This window comes from Macaca nemestrina, chromosome 15 (genome assembly GCF_043159975.1).
Source record: "Macaca nemestrina isolate mMacNem1 chromosome 15, mMacNem.hap1, whole genome shotgun sequence".
Taxonomy (NCBI): domain Eukaryota; kingdom Metazoa; phylum Chordata; class Mammalia; order Primates; family Cercopithecidae; genus Macaca; species Macaca nemestrina.
The window spans coordinates 27,071,118-27,090,169 of record NC_092139.1 but is presented as its reverse complement, the minus strand read 5'-3'; the positions used below and the strand labels follow the sequence as shown (position 1 = coordinate 27,090,169).

The following is a 19,052-nucleotide window of genomic DNA, read 5'->3' as shown; positions in this document are numbered from 1 at the left end:
GGCTAGCTTAGCTGTTGGAGGGTGTGGAATTCACCTTTGTGCTGCAGAGGGCTGCAGCTGAAGCCGTGCTGTTCCTGGGATAATTGCTTTCCCGCCTAGGTTGTTTTCACAATCTCCACTTCTAAACATTTAATCTGTGTTCTGGCTTAATCAAGAAGCAGCGCTCTCCTTGTGCCAGGCTTGGCTCAGAAAATGTGGGCATGGTGCCTTTTGTTGAGCACCCTGGCCTGGAGAGAATGAAGAAAGCAGCCCCTTGTGGCCTGAGGACAATGCAGCTGACCCTCAGCACCTGGTAACTTGTAGAAGCTTTAGAATCTATAAACTTGATGTGCTTCTGCAAAACAGTTGCAGATGGTCTGAAGTGATGATTAAATATCACTGCCGCTTTGCCCAGATCTGCTGTGGCCATCCTCTCCATGTCTGGTTTTACATTACAGTGGGTAATTAAGGGGGCACAACCATTTCTAGTTACTTCCAGAACATCTTTTTCAGTTGGCTTATGGGGAAATTACAGTTTCTGTCAGTTGTGTTAAGTGACTGCATTGAGCAGCGATTGTGAATGGCTACTTTTTGTGTTCAAAATAATACTAATACAAAACACCCAAACTTAAAAAGAACTGTCCTTAATGAAAGGGAATAATTGCCTGCCTCTGCTGTCTCTGCTGGATCTCCAGTGGGAGTTCTGCCATCAGACTTGTCAGAGTTGGTTGGCAGGGACTTTTTCTCCTGAGTTAGCACATAGAGATCTGAACGGACAGAGATAACACAAATGAGCAAAGATACAAGCATATCTGCAGAGGAACAGATTTCCTTCTGGCCAGAGGTGCCGTTGGTGGGCACCGCCCTAATTTTCAATGCATCTCTTAGCGCTGATGACAGAACTTTTCAGCAAATTTTAAAAAATGGCTTAAGCACCACCTGAGCTGGGCAGTTTTTATAAGATTTTAGAGTTTCAAAGGGCCTCAGGCTGCTAAGCCTGCCAGTGTAAAGTCACTGAATATTATCTCCCTGGCTCCTCACTGGGGATCCTCACACCTCACTCAGTATGATGAACTTGGAGACAGAAATTCGTAAGCTTCTGCCCCATTTTTTTGACTGAAGATTTCTTCTTCCATTACCACAAAACTTACAAGGACACAGAAGACTCAGTGGGGGAAAAAGATGGCATGTGCGTCTGGCTGACATGACGTGTGCCAGTGGTCGCATGGGGATTCCATAATGAAGATTGCAAATCACTTCCCATCCTCTTGGAGCCTGTCCCATAATTAGAAGATGAAACATTTTGTTTAAATTGGTAATTTTTCCCCCTCCCTTCTCTGAGTGCTTAAAACCACCATTAGAGCAGGCTGGAGACTGGTTAACTGGTTCTGGGCTCCATGTTCTAGTTGTGATTGTCAGCAGGCAGTTGAGGAAGTCTTATTTTAATTAAAAAAGCAATTTTTAGCTGTGCTTCACCTTGTGTGAGGCAGAGGCACCTCTGACCGTGTGAACTTTCTGATTGCTGAATGTAGTGAGCATAGCTTTTCTCAGGAGCATGACACCAAGCCTAGCCAGATAATATCATGAGGTGGGTGTGCAGCTGGCCTTGAGGTATTGTCTCTGCACTAATGGCAGATTTGCCCTTCATTTGACAGATTGACTTTGTGTTTATGGGAAGGGCGTCACTTACAGGGATGGCGTGTTCCTGAATTGAAGTGAATGCAAAGCAGCTCATAGAGGAGCATGGATATTTTCCTACTTTTAATGAAATAAAAGAATATTTGTTTTCTCCTTCCCATGAAACCAGGCCAAAAGAACAAAACAAAGGGCTGGGGACTACTCGGTATCAAAGCCCACTGAGAGCCAGGCTTTGTGCTGTTCGACTTATGTATGTTATCCCATCTCATCCTAAAGGCAACGCTGGGAAGTCAATATTCTTAGTTCCATTTTGCAGATGAGGAAAGGAAGCTCATAGAGGTTTAGTAACTTGCCCACCCATTAAGTGGATGGTGGAATCTTCTTCCTAGAAGAGGGCTCCAATGGATGAAAGTAGGTTAAAAAAAAATGAAGAAGGAGAAGGAGAAGGACCTTCGAGAATAAACTGCCGCAGAATCTTACCATTACTCTACCTTGTGCTTGCCTCCAAGTCTACTCTGCCTGCCACTCTCTATTGGAATTACTTGGTTACATACTTTTCTTCTCATTGGACTGTGAGTTGCTCAAGGACAGTGACCAGATCAGTGCCTGCCATTGAGTAAATGTTCAATAAATATCTCTTGACTAAAGAAAGGAAAGGATGAGGATGAATGAATGAAGCAGTGAATGAATGATTAGGTGACTGAATTTGAGTCTTCTCTAGGTATCTTTTTATATTGAGGCTTAGCACCTCCCCAGTTGCCTTTTTTCTTGCCTTTTCCTTGATGGGAGCAGATAAAGGTGTTTTTGTGAATGATAGTAGCCCTAGTCATCGATAACTCGGGGTTGAGTGAATCTTGCTTTAGGTAATAGTAGATGATCTTCATAAAAGCCTGATTCTATTAGTGTGTAATCTGAGAGTTGACTGGCATTCCTTTTAAAGGCTGATGTTGTCTCTGACACTAAAGCAGGAGATTGATTGATTCATTTATTTGCCAAAGATTTGTTGCAAGTCTACTGTGGGCCATGATTGCTGTTTTCTCTTTACCCAGCCTTATAGGCAAACAGTAAGAGTTCGTACAGAACAACCAAATTAGGTTTTATTTTGTGTTGGTTGGATCTGGCCTATCCATTTCCATTTGACATTTTTCTTTCTTTCTTTAAACATTTATTGAGTGCTTTTTTTTGGGTTAGGTACTTCCACAACACTAGTATCCCACAACACTAGGATGGTTTTTTCCAGGGATGAAACTAAGGCTGAAACGGTGGTTATTTGTCCAGGGTCACACACTAGTGACAACAAACCCAGGGGTTTTGACTACCAAAGTCCATTCTCTTCACTGTACCGCACTCCCCTATTCATGGGACTAGTTTAGCATCAATTCCTTATGTGTTTTATGTTTCTTACAGGCCTAGGACAAACATGGATTTCTAGAACAAAGTACTAGAGCTGCTAACAGTTCACTTGAGTTAAAGGAGCCTCAAGAAACAGATCTGTAGTAAACGCAGAAACCAGTTACAGCAAAATGATTTCTCAAACTCATGGTGGTAGTATGATGTCATAGAAAGAGCTTTAGGCTTAGACTGGCAGGCAGCATTTGAGTCCCATCTCCACTGTTTTCTAGCTCTTTGGTCTTTGGCAGTTTACTAAGCAAGCCACCGCACTTTGGCTTCCTTACTTGTGGAAATGAGAAATGGTATCACCTACCTAGAAGAGTTGGGTGGAGGTTAAAAAGATAATGAAAATGTTAAGTTCCTGGTACAGAGTAGGCACGTAGTTAATGGTAACTATTGAATAGTTTGTATAATCGTTTGGTGAGGAAGCTGTAGGAGAAATTCTTTATGGTTTCTGTAAACCCCACAATGCTGTGACCTCGGTGCCTTCTAAGCAGTTATTTGTGAGATTTATATCTGACTTTGCCTTTTGAGGCCCATTCTGGCTCACGTATGCAGCTTTATTTAAAAGAAGTGGCCGAATTCCCTTGTGTACAGGGTTTTTCAGGCCATGCATCTTTGTGGTTTTTTGGTATGTTTACTGGAATTCTTAGGTTTCTAAGTAATTTCAGTCTGAGACAAGTGAGTAGAATTGATGTCAGGCTGCCTTAACACAGGTGTTATAAACAAGATTAAGAGGTTGTTGAAAAGATATCAGTGGAGCTCTGAGGCTAGCTCTCTGAAGTCATTCTAAATTGACAGCTAATGGGTAGTTTGCCTTGATGGCTCTCTTTGAGTTGGTTGTAACTGACTGGAGATTCACCCACAGAGGAAACTTGCTTATGAAAATTCACTTTACATTCCTTTATCAGAAAGTAAAGCTATAGTAATATGTGGTATTGTCTGTGCACTGTTTTTAGATTTTTTTTTTTTAAGGCAACCAATTCTTAAGTATTTTTGATACCCTAAGGCTGCCAAGCTTCAAAAAAAACTTTAAAAAAAAACTTTAAATAGGGGAAGATGGGTCAAAATAATTATTTTATTCTACTATTTGTTTTTATGTATAAGACACCTATTTTCTTATTTATATTACCTTTGGTAGAGCTTCTTCCTGCCCAGCAAGGTGTGCATTTTGCCTATTTGGTCTACTAGATGCACTTGCTAGGAAATTGAGTATCTTAAAATGTTCTTGAAGTGAGCAAGTGTTAATTTAAAACCACTTTGAAATCAATTTTATAGGTTCCCTGAGAGAAAGCTATGGTGGTGTGGATAGAACTCATAGGGAGAATTTGTAGATGGCCAAGACGCATTTGTCCAGGCTGCCAGAGGATTCCTTTTGATCATCCACATGGTCAGGAGGTCAGGGTTCTCTGTGTTTTTTCCAGGTGGGGAAGTATTTCTGACACTGAATTGTCTTATCTAAGAATAACTCATTCACCATCCTTGTCTTTATTGGGAATGGAGGTATTTTGCTAACTTTAGTGGTTTGTAAAGCTTCTAGAAATAGTAAAACCTTTGAGTTGAGGAAAATAAAGTGCATCTTACACAAAAGCAGATATTAAACCATATCTTTTCGTTGTCTTTGATGGACGCATCAACAGGCATGTTTTGAGGCCATAACACCAGATACTTCATTCAAGCTGAGGGGGATAGGTAAATCAGCACTCAAGTGCTGGAAAGTATATTATATAATCTTGCTACATTTTCAGACTCTAAAGTATTGCCCATAATGTTGAAAAATATTCTTCTTTAACAGGATACTCAAGGGAAAGTTCCATGTGCGTTCTATCTTCCTTGAAATAAATGTGGCAGCTATTGAATAACAGACTTATATGGATAAGTTTTAAGCTTTTGAAGAAACAATGGCAGTGTCTAAGGTCCTAAGCTGAGACCAAAACCATATAAGAAGTCTTAAGGAATGAATAAGCAGGTGTTTGTAAGTGAATAAAATGGTTAGTTTCTCACACATGATCTGGTTCTCACTCATTCAGTCCTGGATCATTCATTCCTCTCTTCCTATTTCCCCAAAACATCTTTTCTCTTTTTTTCCTGTCTCTACTCCTGGTAGTATACACCCTTTTCCCCCAGCTACCCCTGTTTGAAAAAGGAATGCAGTTTTACGTTTTTAGTCTTGGCAGTGACCTCAGAGACAACTTGTAGAAAAAATAATTAAATATTTCTTTGCCCACTTTGGTCTTAATAAAATCATGCATTGCTAGAGGCAGTCTTCCACTGGCTGGAGACTTCTCTGTTAACAGATGTGTCTTGTAACATGCAGAAGCATTGTATGGGTTCGCTGGTTGCAGAATGTATACTCCACCCTCCTCTCTTAGAAACTTATAAATTATCAGCATTTGTGTCATCCTAAATAGTAAAGTAAATTTATTGTATCTGAGCCTTGGTTTAAACCTATAAACAATTTTAAATAACTTTCCCATATTAATTTGTTATTTAATGTTTAAAGGTTCAGAGTGGACTGGTGTCAATGGTAGGTGACCCAGTGCTTAGTGTGGGTTCCTCTAAATGATACGGGGGAGGAATTTCTTACTGGAATCTCCATTTAGACAGATGACACTAGTCTCTTCTGGATAGCAAAATTGCAAATAGGCAAGGAACAACTGCAGAAGGAACTCACCTGATTAAAAGCATGGGCAGAAAAGCAACAAAGGGATTTTAGTGTTGGCTGAAAGATGATGACAGCAGGGAGAGCTGATGCAAAGTATGCCTTGAAGATGGTAATTTCTGAGGTCTTGACTGAGGAAAGGAGTCTGGAGGTTGTGTAATACTGCTCCTACTAAGATGAGAGTTAGATTCCAGGCCCAGTTCTATGGCTTCGGGCTCAAGTATTGTCACTAACTTGAGTCTCAGTTTACTCATCTGTAAATTACAGGATTAGACTAGTATTCTTTGTCTGAATCTGAGTTTTACTATACTTAGCCTCTGAATATCCTTGATGCCACCATTGGAAAATTTACCAGATTATATATAGATATAGCCCAGTGTGGTATAAAGTAAGTAGACAGGTAGATGGAGAAGAGATGAATTCTGCTTGGAGAATTCACCCTAATGGCCCAAGACTTGGATGAATTCTGCTTGGCTGCAGTCACCCTAATGGTCTGAGGAACTTTGAGAATTTGCATATATTTGCTAATAGTAAATTATGATTCCTGGTGAGTTCATTGGTTTTACTTGTCCTCTCCCATTGAATTATGCCACCTTCCTTGATCTCCAGTCTGATACAGATGCCCCATCCATGGTCTCTCTGTTCTCTATGCCTACTCAGCCACAGTGCTAACCAGAAGTTTCAATAATCCTCCATTGACTTGTCCATGTTGTGGTTCCCAAAAGATTGAAAGCGCCTTGAAGGAAAGAACACGCCTTTTTTATTTCTTTGTTTCTTAAACCTTGTGCTCCTGGCATGGAGCTGTGTAGGTGCTTAGTAAGGGTGCCCTGTAAAGCTCAATGAGGACAGTTCCTTCCTCATCTCCCCTTCATGTTCACAAGGGCCCGTATACATGACACCCATTGGCTATTAAGTAGGATTTGTCTTACTTTTTAAATGTAGCAACCTTAGAAAAATGTTAGAAGACATTTTATTTTATTTGAAATGAGATATAATCTGTAGGCAGAAAGATTTTGTTTTGTTTTCATCCTGCATTTGTTCATGACTGGTATTTATACAACTTGTTTTTCTTTTTTTCCTTTTTCTTTTTTTTTGAGATGGGGTCTTGCTCTGTTGCCCAGGCTGGAGTGCGGTGTTGTGATCTCGGCTCACTGCTGCCTTGGTCTGCTGGGCTCAAGCAGTCCTTCCATCTCAGCCTTCTGAGTAGCTGGGACTACAGGCGTATGCATGTATCACTGTGCCTGGCTAATTTTTTAAAATTTTGTTTTTTATTCATTTATTTTTTGAGACAGAGTCTCGCTGTGTCGCCCAGGCTGGAGTGCAGTGGTGTGATCTTGGCTCACTATAAGCTCTGCCTCCCAGGTTCACGCCATTCTCCTGCCTCAGCCTCCCTAGTAGCTGGGACCACAGGTGCCCGCGACCACGCCCGGCTAATTTTTTTGTATATTTAGTAGAGATGGGGTTTCACCATGTTAGCCAGGATGGTCTCCATCTCCTGACCTCATGATCCGCTCATCTCAGCCTCCCAAAGTGCTGGGATTACCAGCATGAGCCACTGTGCCTGGCCTCAATTTATTTTTTGTAGACACAGAGTCTCACTGTTTCCCAGCCTGGTCTTGAACTCCTAGGCTGAAGCAGTCCTCTTGCTTTGGCCTCCCAAATTGCTCAGATTACTGGTGTGAGCCACATTCCATGGCCTATACAACTTAAAAACCTTTTCAACAGGATGAATAAAATAAATTATTTTTAAATTAAAAAAAAGGTGGTGGTAAATTATTGTTTTGAAAAACGGAAAAATAGTTTTCATTTAAGTTGGGTTAAGGCCCGGACATTGACTACGAGAATCTTAGAGGTCTAGAGAGTCCAGCTAGGAGGGCCTGTTGACAGCAGCATGACATATAATTTGGACTCTGTTGGGACACTTACAGTGAATGTGTCTTTTTCTTTTTCACTTTAGTGAGTATGTATATGCTAATATATATGGAGCCAAAAATCTCTCTCTCATTGATTTAGGGTTAAGTGCCTGCTATGAACAAGGCACTCTTAGGCGCCAAGATATTTGTTAGGAGCAAGGGTCAAATCCTAGGATCCCTACTCTTGAAGACCTAGCTCATGATTTAGTAGAGGAAACAGAGACTTACTCACACATACATGGTGTACTGGGAGAGATCTGATACACCGTTGAGGAAGCTGACAAGTCTTACTGGAGTATGTGGAGGACTCTCAAGGGAGGTGACATTTGAGCAGGAGCTTAAGACTGAGTAGGACTTCTCTAGTTGCAGTGAAGGAGGATGGAAGGTGATCTGCCATTTTTTGTAGCACTGTTCGCACTTACTCTATTCTAAGGCATCTGTTAATAACTGATGGCGATTCACTCCTGGGTCCCTCCCTGAATCTTCTTGGATTCCATTATTGATTTTTCCTATAGCAAGGCTTCCAGACCCTCTGCTATCCTGCTCGTATATTCTCCAGGTGGTAATGTCTCTTAACGCACAGTAGCTAACTCACTGCTGTCGAGCTAGGGTGAATTGGGTTTTATACTTCTAAAAGTGCACCCATACTATGCATTAGCTTTAAAAATAATTAAAGCTGGTCATCCTGTTGACTCATTGAATAACTCTGTGAGAGATCTTGTTGACTTTCAGGTACCCTGTGAGTATTATAAACCCTTAATCTTAATCAACAGTAACAATATCAAAGAAGCACAGCCACTTGGGCATGACTTGGTCTGCATGATCCCTGCTAGCTTCTGGTGGTCCCCCCAACCTTTTTCTCTTCAGTGTGTGCCATAATCACACCATTTTGCCAACTTTACTTCAGATCTTACTTTAAGAAATAAAACATTATAAATATAGATAAAGTCTCCTTTGCACCCTTCCCTAATCTCATTTCATCGCATACTCCTCCCTAATCCAGTTTCTCTCTTAACCTCCTTTAGAAGCAATCACTATCCTGAATTTGGTGATTATTATTCTCATGTACTTTTTTCTTACTGTTACTATTTATGCATGCATCCATAGATCGTTTAACTTTGTTTCTTATTGTCCAGTGATCATTCTTTAAATAACTCCTTGTGCATATGTGTGCCATTTCTCTAATGTCTATGTCCCTAGTAGTAGAACTACTGAGATAGTCATAGAATATATGCATCAGTGGTATTCGTCCTCACCAATTTGCTCTGTACTCATTTATACTTCTCTGTCAGCAAGTATTAACAGTTCTTGCTTCCCCATATCCTCACCAACCCTTGGTGTTACCAGATTTTTTATTTTTTCATTTTTGTCAATCCGATGATAACTAATGGTTTTATGTACATTTCCCTGATTTCTAATGAGGTTGGACTACTTTTTATATGCTTATGGGCTACTCAGTATTTTTTCTTCTACGATCATCTTCTTATGTTCTTTGTCAAAAGCTGGCTTTAAATAATTTAAAGTCTGGCCAGGCATGGTTGCTCATGCCTGTAATCCCAGCACTTTTGGGGGTCAAGGCAGGCGGATCATTTGAGGTCAGGAGTTTGAGACCAGCCTGGGCAACATGGCAAAACCCCATCTCTACTAAAAATACAAAAATTAGTCAGGTGTGGTAGTGCACGCCTGTAGTCCCAGCTACTTGAGAAACTGAGGCAGGAGAATTGCCTGAACCCACGAGGTGGAGGTTTCAGTGAGCCAAGATCGCGCCACTGCACTCCATCCAGGGAGACAAAGTGAGACTCTATCTAAAATTGAAAGAAAGAAAGAAAGAAAAAGAGAGAGAGAGAGAAAGAGAGAAAGGAAGGAAGAAAGGAAGAAAGAAAGTCTGTTGTATATACAGGGCTTTGCAGTTTGCAGTCAATGAGAGAAATTGTATTCTGTGCTTTCTCTCCGAAGTCCTGTATTTTTATCTCATTTTAATCTTCCTATCCCTTAGCCTACTAAAGTAAAGTTAGTCCTGTGAGATAGCAAAGCAAGGGCTGAGCATTTTTATAAATGCAGCATTGATAAGTCTAATGACTTATCCAAGGTCACGTGGCTCTTAAGTGATTTACCACTAGAACGCAGATTTTTCTGATTTTTGGTTTGCTATTTGCATTGTACCACCTTACTTCTTTTAGATCAGTGCTGTTTTGTTGTTAAATTGATGTCTAACAGTCCCTCCAGCACCTAATAGAGTGATGTTCAGGTTCTTTTAGCTCAGTAAATACTTCCTTAATGAATGAATGGATGCTGATGGTTCTGGTGTAGCTGACAAAACAGATTCATAAGTGTGCTAAATGGAGATAGTTTGCCTTCCAATAACTTTACAAGTAATCTGCCTATGTTAGTTTTGATAAAGAAACCAAATCAACATTCAGCTTTCTGATGTAGCTGTAGAATCAATCAGAGCAGATGTCAAAGTAAATCATGGTCATTAAAGTATAGTTTGTACTTCTAAAAAAGAAATCTATATACCCTTTGGCGGTGAGATGAATATATATTCAGGTTTTAACAAGGAATAAAAATTTTTTGGTAGGAAAAATGGATTAAGTAGTCTTCATGACTAGTGATTTAAATCATAAATCACATCCATCTTAGCTGTCAGCCAATCAGATTACAGATCATAAGTGAGACTGTTTGTAATTTTGATTTTTGATACATTGATATTTTCCCCTTCATTGTGAACATTGATAAAGACCATATTCTCCAGTAATTACTGTAGTCTTATTGCCTGTAATTTTTTTTTTAATTGGGCATAAATGGTGGTTCTCTTTTATATTTTGCAAAGACTCTGCTTTGGGATTTTGAGGAGTTCTTGATACCTATTTTTTCCTCCAGAAAAAAAGGTAGTAGGTTGACATAATTCATTGATCTTTTTTTGAAGCTAGTCTTGCAAATTTGCAGAGGTGTAATATGTGTTTATATATGAATATCTGGCATTTTCACTCAGACATTTCCTAAAAATATGATGATGATAACACCTTTCATTGGTATAGCGATTTGTAGTTTACCTAGGGCACCTTTGTAAGGTGTATTGTTTAATCATCACAACAACCCTTTGAGGTGAGTGGCATTTTCTGTCTCTGATTCCTTTGATATCTAATTATGAACTTTGGCTGATGATAGTTGCAGCATTAGAGAGTGTGAGCTTTTTCATTTGTGGTGCCTTAAGCAAATTTGCAAGGGAGCCCTGATGTTAACTTTGGCAGGTTTCATGCCTGCAAATATTGATTGAGCCAGAAGTCCTAGTTGTAAAATGTCACCAGTGAATGTGCAGCCAGTAAAGGCAAGGGAAAACTCATTACTGCAACTCATCTGTAACTTCTGGGTCAGGCCACTCACTACCATCTGGTAAAAATGAATGTTTGAAAACTCCCTTTTATTCTGACAAAAGGTAATCAGAAGAGGTTAACAGCAGATGATTTCTGAGCATTTCAATTTGGTTAGACCAATGCATCCACAAACGGGTTTGCGACATTCCATATGTCTAATTATTCCAAGAGGTATTAGAAAGCTTTAAAATTATGAAATTCCAAAATAATGGTAGGAAGGAATATAATTATGTGTGTACCTCCCCCCCCCGTTGCCCCCTGCCCGACCGTCTTATTGAAAGTGTTTATTCTGAAATAGAAAAGGCAATTGGGAAGGAAGAAATAAGAAGGACTGCTGTCTTGAAAAATGTAATTTTTTTTTTTAATATGAGCGAGACTAGACATGTTTTACATTTCCTTAAAGGGGGAAGTATTAGGAACCATGAAGGAGAGTGTAAGTGGAAAGGTCTCTCCTCAATTGAATGAGCTTCCTAACTGAGTGATTCAAAGGTGGAGGCGGCACAGTTTAGGGAGGAGGTGAGTATCTGGTCACTGGAGGTGTTAGGAAAGCCCTGGTGTATGCCTGGGCAGAGATATGTTAAAAAGGATTCAAAACCTAAGATAGATAACTGGGTGAGATCAAGGGTGCCTGATGCCTGAACTGTCTCTAGATAGCCTCAGAATTATTGCAAGAAGTTGTGGATCCAGAAGTACACAAGCATTTTCTGAGAAATGAATACATAATCTCTCTCTCTCCTCTCTTTTTTTGTAAATGTGGACATTAAAAACACAAATTCAATGAAAAATATTACCAAATAATATATAGTAATTTATTTGTTCGTCGTCATTGTGTCTTAATCATTGGGTACCAAAAAATGGAAGTCTGGGGGGCAGGTAGTCCTGTCATTTTTTTTTTTTTCTTTTTTTGAGACAGGGTCTGTCTGTGTCACCCAGAGTAGAGTACAGTGGCACGACCTTGGCTCACTGCAGCTTCCTGGGCTCAAGTGATCCTCTCACCTCAGCCTCCCCAGTAGTTGGGACTACAGGTGCATGCCATTATGCTCTGCTAATTTTTAAAAATTTTTATAGGGACAGGTTCTCACTATGTTGCTGAGGCTGGTCTCGAACTCCTGAGCTCAAGCGAGCCTCCCTCCTCTGCCTCCCAAATTGTTGAGATTACAGGAGTGCGCCACTTCACCTGATTGGTCTTGTCAAATATTTTGACATTAGAAAAGGGATCCACATTTAAAAACCTAACTATTAGTGGTCAGAGTTCTTTCCAACCTTGAGCCTCTTTGATTTTTTTTTTTTTTTTTTTTGAGACAGAGTTTTGCTCTTGTTGCCCAGGCTGGAGTGGAGTGGCACGATCTCAGCTCACCGCAACCTCCGCCTCCCTGGTTCACGCAGTTCTCCAGCCTCAGCCTCCCCAGTAGCTGGGATTACAGGCACGCGCCACCATGACTGGCTAATTTTTTATTTTTAGTAGATACGGGGTTTCACCATGTTAGCCAGGATGATCTCCAACTCCCGAACTCAGGTGATCTTCCCTCCTCAGCCTCCCAAAGTGTTGGGATTACAGGCGTGAGCCACTGCACCTAGCCCGCCTCTTTGATTTTTTAATCAAGTATGTCAGGAGAGATAGGGAGCTCAGTGTGGTGTTTTCTATGGACCAAACTGCTTCTGTACTTTAGCAACCCAGGCCTTTAGACTGGGTGCAGTGGCTCATGCCTGTAATTTCGGCACTTTGGGAGGCCGAGGCAGGCTGATCATTTGAGGTTACACATTCGAGACCAGCCTTGTCAACATGGTGTAACCCCATCCCTACCAGAAACACAAAAATGAGCTGGGTGTGCTGGCACATGCCTGTAGTCCCAGCTGCTTAGGAGGCCGAGACAGGAGAATCGCTTGAACTCAGGAGGCGGACATTGCAGTGAGCCGAGATCGCACTACTGCATTGCAGTGAGCCGAGATCGCACCACTGCATTCCAGCCTGGGTGACAGAGTGAGGTTCCGTCTCAAAAAAAGAAAAGAAACATAGGCTTTTATGTACATGCATACGTATATGCATAAATGTCTGTGTGAAAGAGGTTATTGTTCTCAGCTTATAGACTGAGAAAACTGAAGCGTAGAGGGAATAACTTACTTTCCAGGGCTGCTGAGTAGAGGTGCTAGGATTTGAATTTAGGAAATTCAAATTTGAATTTGAATTTAGGACTTCAAAACTGATTCTCCATACAGGTTGTCACCGTTGCAAGCAGATTAGGAATCATTAGCTCTAGCAAAATGAATTGAAAGCCTTTTCCTGTTGATGGTGGTTTATTTCTAGTTATATCCTGTCTAAAATAGCCACTAGTCTTGTGTTCTTATATTTTAATAGCAGCTTTGTTTACTTATTTACTAGTGGCTGCTTCTGGGTCCTCTTATTTTCTTACCAACCAGTTTTAAGGTAACATGGAGAAAAAGGAAAAGCACTATATTGGGATTTAGAAGCCTTGTGGTCTTGCTCACCATAGGCAAGTAGCTTAAACTCACTCACCTCAGATTTCCCTATTCTATTAATATAAAGAGAGAGAAAGACTAAATTATCTCCTTCTCCTGGTTCAAATTATTGTCTTTCCTGTTGTCTGATATCTTGGAAAGAGTACTTCATGCCCCATTTGGAAGATCCTTTTCTGAAGTTAGCCAAGCTCCTAAGTTCTAGATGAAGAATTGTTGGTTTATTACAAGGTTTAGAAGGTTTCCTTTGACTTTTTCCATTTTCTTATTAGAATTGGACATCTTTTTTCATAAAAGTACCTTTTACAAATTATCCCCTTTCTTAGCTAGGGAACTTGGAATGTTGAGCTGTATTTAGACACACACACATGCACACATTTACACTCTTACATTCTGATACAAATGCGCTCTTCACATTAATAATTGCATTGTGTGTTTTCATAATTTATCATAATGATGCTATTATTGCTCATTACAGAAGTTCTCTTTTTACCCCCCGCCCCCAAGCCTAATTGAGGTCGAGACAGCCCATAAATGTGATAATATAGATTGCATGCTCAGAGGAAATGGAGTTGGTTTCATAGTGGAGTTTTAATTTAGGATTCGTTCTGGTGATGTAGCCTCTTCCTATGGTACATTACTTTGAGCTCAATATAACTGCATGTTCCCACAGCCCCTCATTATAGCTACAGCTTCTCACTGCTTTTTAATTAAAAAAAAAAAAGAGGGAAAAATGAAACCCAGAGCTTAGGTTGGATATTGTCTGGGTACGCAGGGAGTATCCTAGGCAGATTGCTTATTTAATTTTTTTAACTCCTTCAGAGCTCTCATGAAGATGTCTTGATTTCTGTTTTCAGGGGTATGGTTGGAGCCACACACACACACACACACACACACACACACACACACACACGTGATAGGCCTCAAGATTATTGGCGAGTAAAGGCATCTATCTATTATCGTGAAGTCCACTCTGAGCTTGAGTGAATGGGAAACCTTTATCCTAGAAAGGCTACCAGCTGTGTGGTTGGTTGGTGGGAAATACTTAGCTTTTATACCACTTACCACCTATTGGGAGTAAGGCAGGGAATTGTAGAAGATTGTAAAAACCCTTAAAGGCTGATGTTCGGAAGTTAAGAGTTAATCATTTTTCTCTAGTCCTGTGGGCAGCAGAGGCAGAGAAATGACTTTATTAAGAACAGTTGCTTTTGTCATTCCTTCATCTTGAGGGATTCCAAATACCTTTCAGATACCAAAACAAATTAGTCTCCAAAGGTGACTGGTAAGAATGGCTTAAGCCTCTTGGGATTGGTTGTGTAAGACACAGGGAGAGCTCAGCCTGAGCTGTTGACCTCTGTGACAGGCTGTGAGTATTACATTCTTTCTGTGGATCAAGAGCCCTTTGGCTTCCCTTTGGTGAAATCAGTTTGACAGCTCTGAGCTTCTTCCCTGCTTACAATTCTTGTTTTGTTTTATATAACCTGTCGCTCTCTCAGTGGTGAATATTGGGTAAATATAAATTAGGAAGTTTATTTCTTGGTCAGGGTGTTGAGTTAGCTTCATAATTTTTAGTGTGAATCTTTCACGAACAGGCAGGACTTCCACTTTTTTAGTCCATATTTCATTCAATGTTGCTGGAAAGGCAAATCCATTTTAGCTTGTATCAGGGAGCTGGAACCCCTCAGATGGAAATCCTCTAGGCCTGTGCTATTCAGTGCTGTAGCCACTGGCCTCATGTGACTGTTGAGTATATGAAATTGGGCCAGTCTGTATTGAGATACACCATAAGTGTAAAATACATACCAGATTCCAAGGACTTAGTGTGAAAAAAAGAATGTAAAATAACAAATTAGTAATTTTTAAATATAGATTACATGTTGAAATGATATTTTGGGTATGTTAGATTAAATAAACATATTATTACCTGTTTCTTTTTAAATGTGGCTACTAAAAAATTTAAATTACATCTGTGGCTTGTACTATATTTCGATTGAACACTGTTCCAGATTGTTAAGCTCTGATAACAAGGCAGTGTTTGTCTTGTTCACACTTATGTGTCCAGTACCCATCACAGTACCTCATACAGTTGGCACTTAGTTGAATGAATCCTAACTCTTATTATTCAGAGTGGTCAAATCTCAGGAATGATTCAAAACTTTTCGATTTGCAGTGTTAGTGTTTGAAAAAGAGACATTTGCGGGTTAAGAAGAGAAATGAAGAGAAGTTCTTACAGTTTTTGCCTTTAGAAGAGAAATGTGGAAATAAACCATATCAGAGCCTTTGCATGGCGTATTCTCTGTTGGAGAGGGAGTTGGGAGCTGCTGTGTTGCTGAGGGAGCTGTCGCAGCTGGGTTCGGCTCTGCCGGAGAGTTGTCATGAGGAGCTAAAGCTAAAGCTGAATACTGTGTGTGAGGGAGAAGGTTGGAGAAACAGTTGGTGAACTTAAAGGTAGCCCTCTTAGGGATGTTATACTTAAACACTATTAATAAAAGTTAACAGAGTTATTCTTGTCTCAAGAATCCACACTGGCCCTGTTTATCCCTGTGTCCCTAATTATACATGACCCTGTTGGAAGCCTGGGACTGGCAGCTGATTGCTTGAAGACCCTTCAAGCGTTATGACTCTTTAGTAAGTTATTTGTTGAATTAATGATTTAAAAAGTGTTGTTTTAATGTAACCAAGGTCTTATGTGACATATTTATAGGTGAATGTTCTTGCCTGAAAATTCCTCAGATCTGTCTCAGTTAGGGTCCTGGAATCTTGGCAGATTGGCAGTTTTCCAGAGATCAGATTCAACTTTGAGAAGGGACCAGGTTGTCTTTGCAAGAGTTTATTAAAAGATCTTAGGCATCCTGTCTTCCTGTTATAAAATAGAGCTGTTAACTACTTCTCACTGCCAGAGATGTGGTGAAGATTGAAGTTCTGCAGAAGAAAAGTGCCATTTTAATGGGAATTAAATAAATGAAACTCCTCCCCTGAATTTTTTTTTTTTTTTTTTTTTTTTGAGACGGAGTCTCGCTCTGTCGCCCAGGCTGGAGTGCAGTGGCCGTCCTCCCCTGACTTCTGAAATGTTTGTTTTAAAGGAGAGGATTGGAGGATGTGTTTAAAGAGACATTGCTAGTGTATTTTTCTATTTTGCATTTCTTAACTGTGGCAATATTTAGCTTTCTCCTTTTAATTGTGGCCCACTGCCTTTTCTTTCTCTCCTCGGAGATAAACAATCTAGAAATCTCCTTTCCGTGGAGAACTATGGAGCTCATGCCTTGACTTGGCTGCTGCAGTAGGCTCACGCTAATCAGAATCGCAGCAGGGCTTCTTTTATGAGCTTGAAAGAATTAGTCTTCCCAGAGGGCTGAAGTTCCTTACCTGCTGAGGAGCCACAGATTTCCGGTTGGAAGGCTGCCCTCCTTTAGGATGAATCTACCTTCCCTTCCTCTTCTTACATGAAAACCACCACCTCCTTTTTTATTTGTAGCTTGTCTGTGGTTACTGGCATGTTGCTTTCCTTTTTATTTTTCTTTTTTAGGGTAGAGTAGTAATGATGATAGTAGATTTTTGTAATTTTTGTCCTTATGGAAAATAGAGTGTGTTCATATGAAATTATCATCTAGCTCAGGGAGACTAGGAAGAGAGTGAAAAATAGCAGGTGGTACCCTACAAACTAAATTGTCGAATGTGAGTTTTCTCAACAATGTCATATGCTCAGACTTACTAAAGCACCTGGGATGTGGAGCAAGCAGGAAACATGAATAAAGAGGGGAATGCCTTTCTACCACTGGCAGAGTACAGTTCAATAAAAGTCAAAAGGGAAGATGTGTAACATGTATAATAGAAAATTTTCTCTTATTACCAAACAACTTAGCAGGCTGGCAGTGAAAGTGGCATTTTCTTCTGTTTGGTAGTAACGGACCACATTGCACCAAGCATATTGCTGGTGGGTGTGATTACTATATCAGATAAAGAAAATCTCATTGAAGAATCTAACACAAATGTTTTGTTGGAGAAGACAGAATCATGTGGATTACCTCACAGTGATGATTTTAGGTATTTGTTCAATACCATTATGGTTTAGAATTCTTTCACTTGAAGTTCACAGAGGAAAGAATTATAATGTCCATTTACAGATAAGGAAACTAAGGTTTAGAGAGGTAGGCGACCGGCCCAGAGTCGAATCAGGAGTAAGTTGAGCTGAATGGAGACACTGGGCTGTTTGGTGTCTGGGCAGTGCTCTGTCTCTTCAGCTCTGAAGCCCCTTTCACTACTGCTCTGTTTTATTCTAATTTAATGGAAAACAACACTAAGAACTTCTTAATTGATTGCATTGTAAAAGGCAAAATGAGCTGACTGCAGTGGCACACACCTGTAGTCTCAGCTACTCAGAAGGCTGAGGCAGGAGGATTGCTGGAGTCCAGAAGTTCAGGTCCAGCCTAGGCAACATAGTGAAACCTCATCTCTAAAAAGTAAACAACAACAACAACAATAAAAGGCAAAATGAGGTCCTAACAGAGTACGGTAGAAAGGTCCTTGGCCTAGGAGTCTGGAAGTGCCAGTTCTGTTTTCAGGGGTGCGTTAATGGTTTTGTGATCTTATGTAATATTTGGCTTCTGGGCTTTTATTATTATTATTATTATTATTATTATTATTATTATATTTGATTTAAAAACTTTTAATTAGCAAATAATTGTATATATTTATGGGGTACAAGGTGGTATTTTGATATATGTCTACAGTGTGGAATGATTACGTCAAGCTAATTAACAAATCCATCACCTTTAATATTTTTTCTGTGGTGAAAATATTTAAAATCTGTTTTATCAATTTTTAAATGTACAGTGCATTATTTATTATATTCAGCATACAGTGCAATAAGTTACTAAAGCTTATCTTCCTGTTTAACTGAAACTTTCCTTTTCTTTTCTTTTCTTTTCTTTTCTTTTCTTTGAGACGGAGTTTCTCTCTTGTTGCCCAGGCTGGAGTGCGATGGCACGATCTCAGCTCACCGCAACCTCCGCCTCCCAGGTTCAAGCGATTCTCCTGCCTCAGCCTCCCAAGTATCTGGGATTACAGGCATGCACCACTACGCCTGGCTAATTTTATATTTTTAGCAGAGACAGTGTTTCTCCATGTTGGTCAGGCTGGTCTTGAAGTCCCGACCTCAGGTGATTTGCCCGTCTCGGCCTCCCAAAGTGCTGGGATTACAGGTGTGAGCCACCACACCCAGCCTTACTGAAACTTTATACTCTTCAGTCAACATTTCCCTCCATTCCCTTCCTCCACAGCCGCTGGTGACGATCATTCTGCTCTCTACTTCTATGAGTTCAGCTTTTTTAGATTCTACATACAAGTGAGATTACGAGGTATTTGTCTTTCTGTGCCTGGCTTATTTCGCTTAGCTTAATGTCTTCCAGTTTTATCTAGGTTGTCTCAAATGTCAGAATTTCCCCGCTTTTTAGAGCTGAGTAGAATTCTATTGTGTATATATACTTTTTTAAATCCATTCATCTAGTGACGGACACATAGGTTGCTTCCATATCTTAGTTATTGTGAATAACGCTACAACGCACAGGGCAGATATCTTCTCAGCATACTGAATTCAATTCTGTTGGTTACATACCCAAA

The 19,052-nt window shown here is 40.1% G+C and overlaps 1 protein-coding gene across 1 annotated transcript in view; it reads left to right on the top strand.

The window, feature by feature from the left end:
• LOC105496316 (catenin beta like 1) overlaps positions 1-19,052 on the top strand; it is a 176,669-nt gene that overhangs the window by 18,164 nt on the left and 139,453 nt on the right. The gene's annotated exons all lie outside the window — the stretch shown is intronic.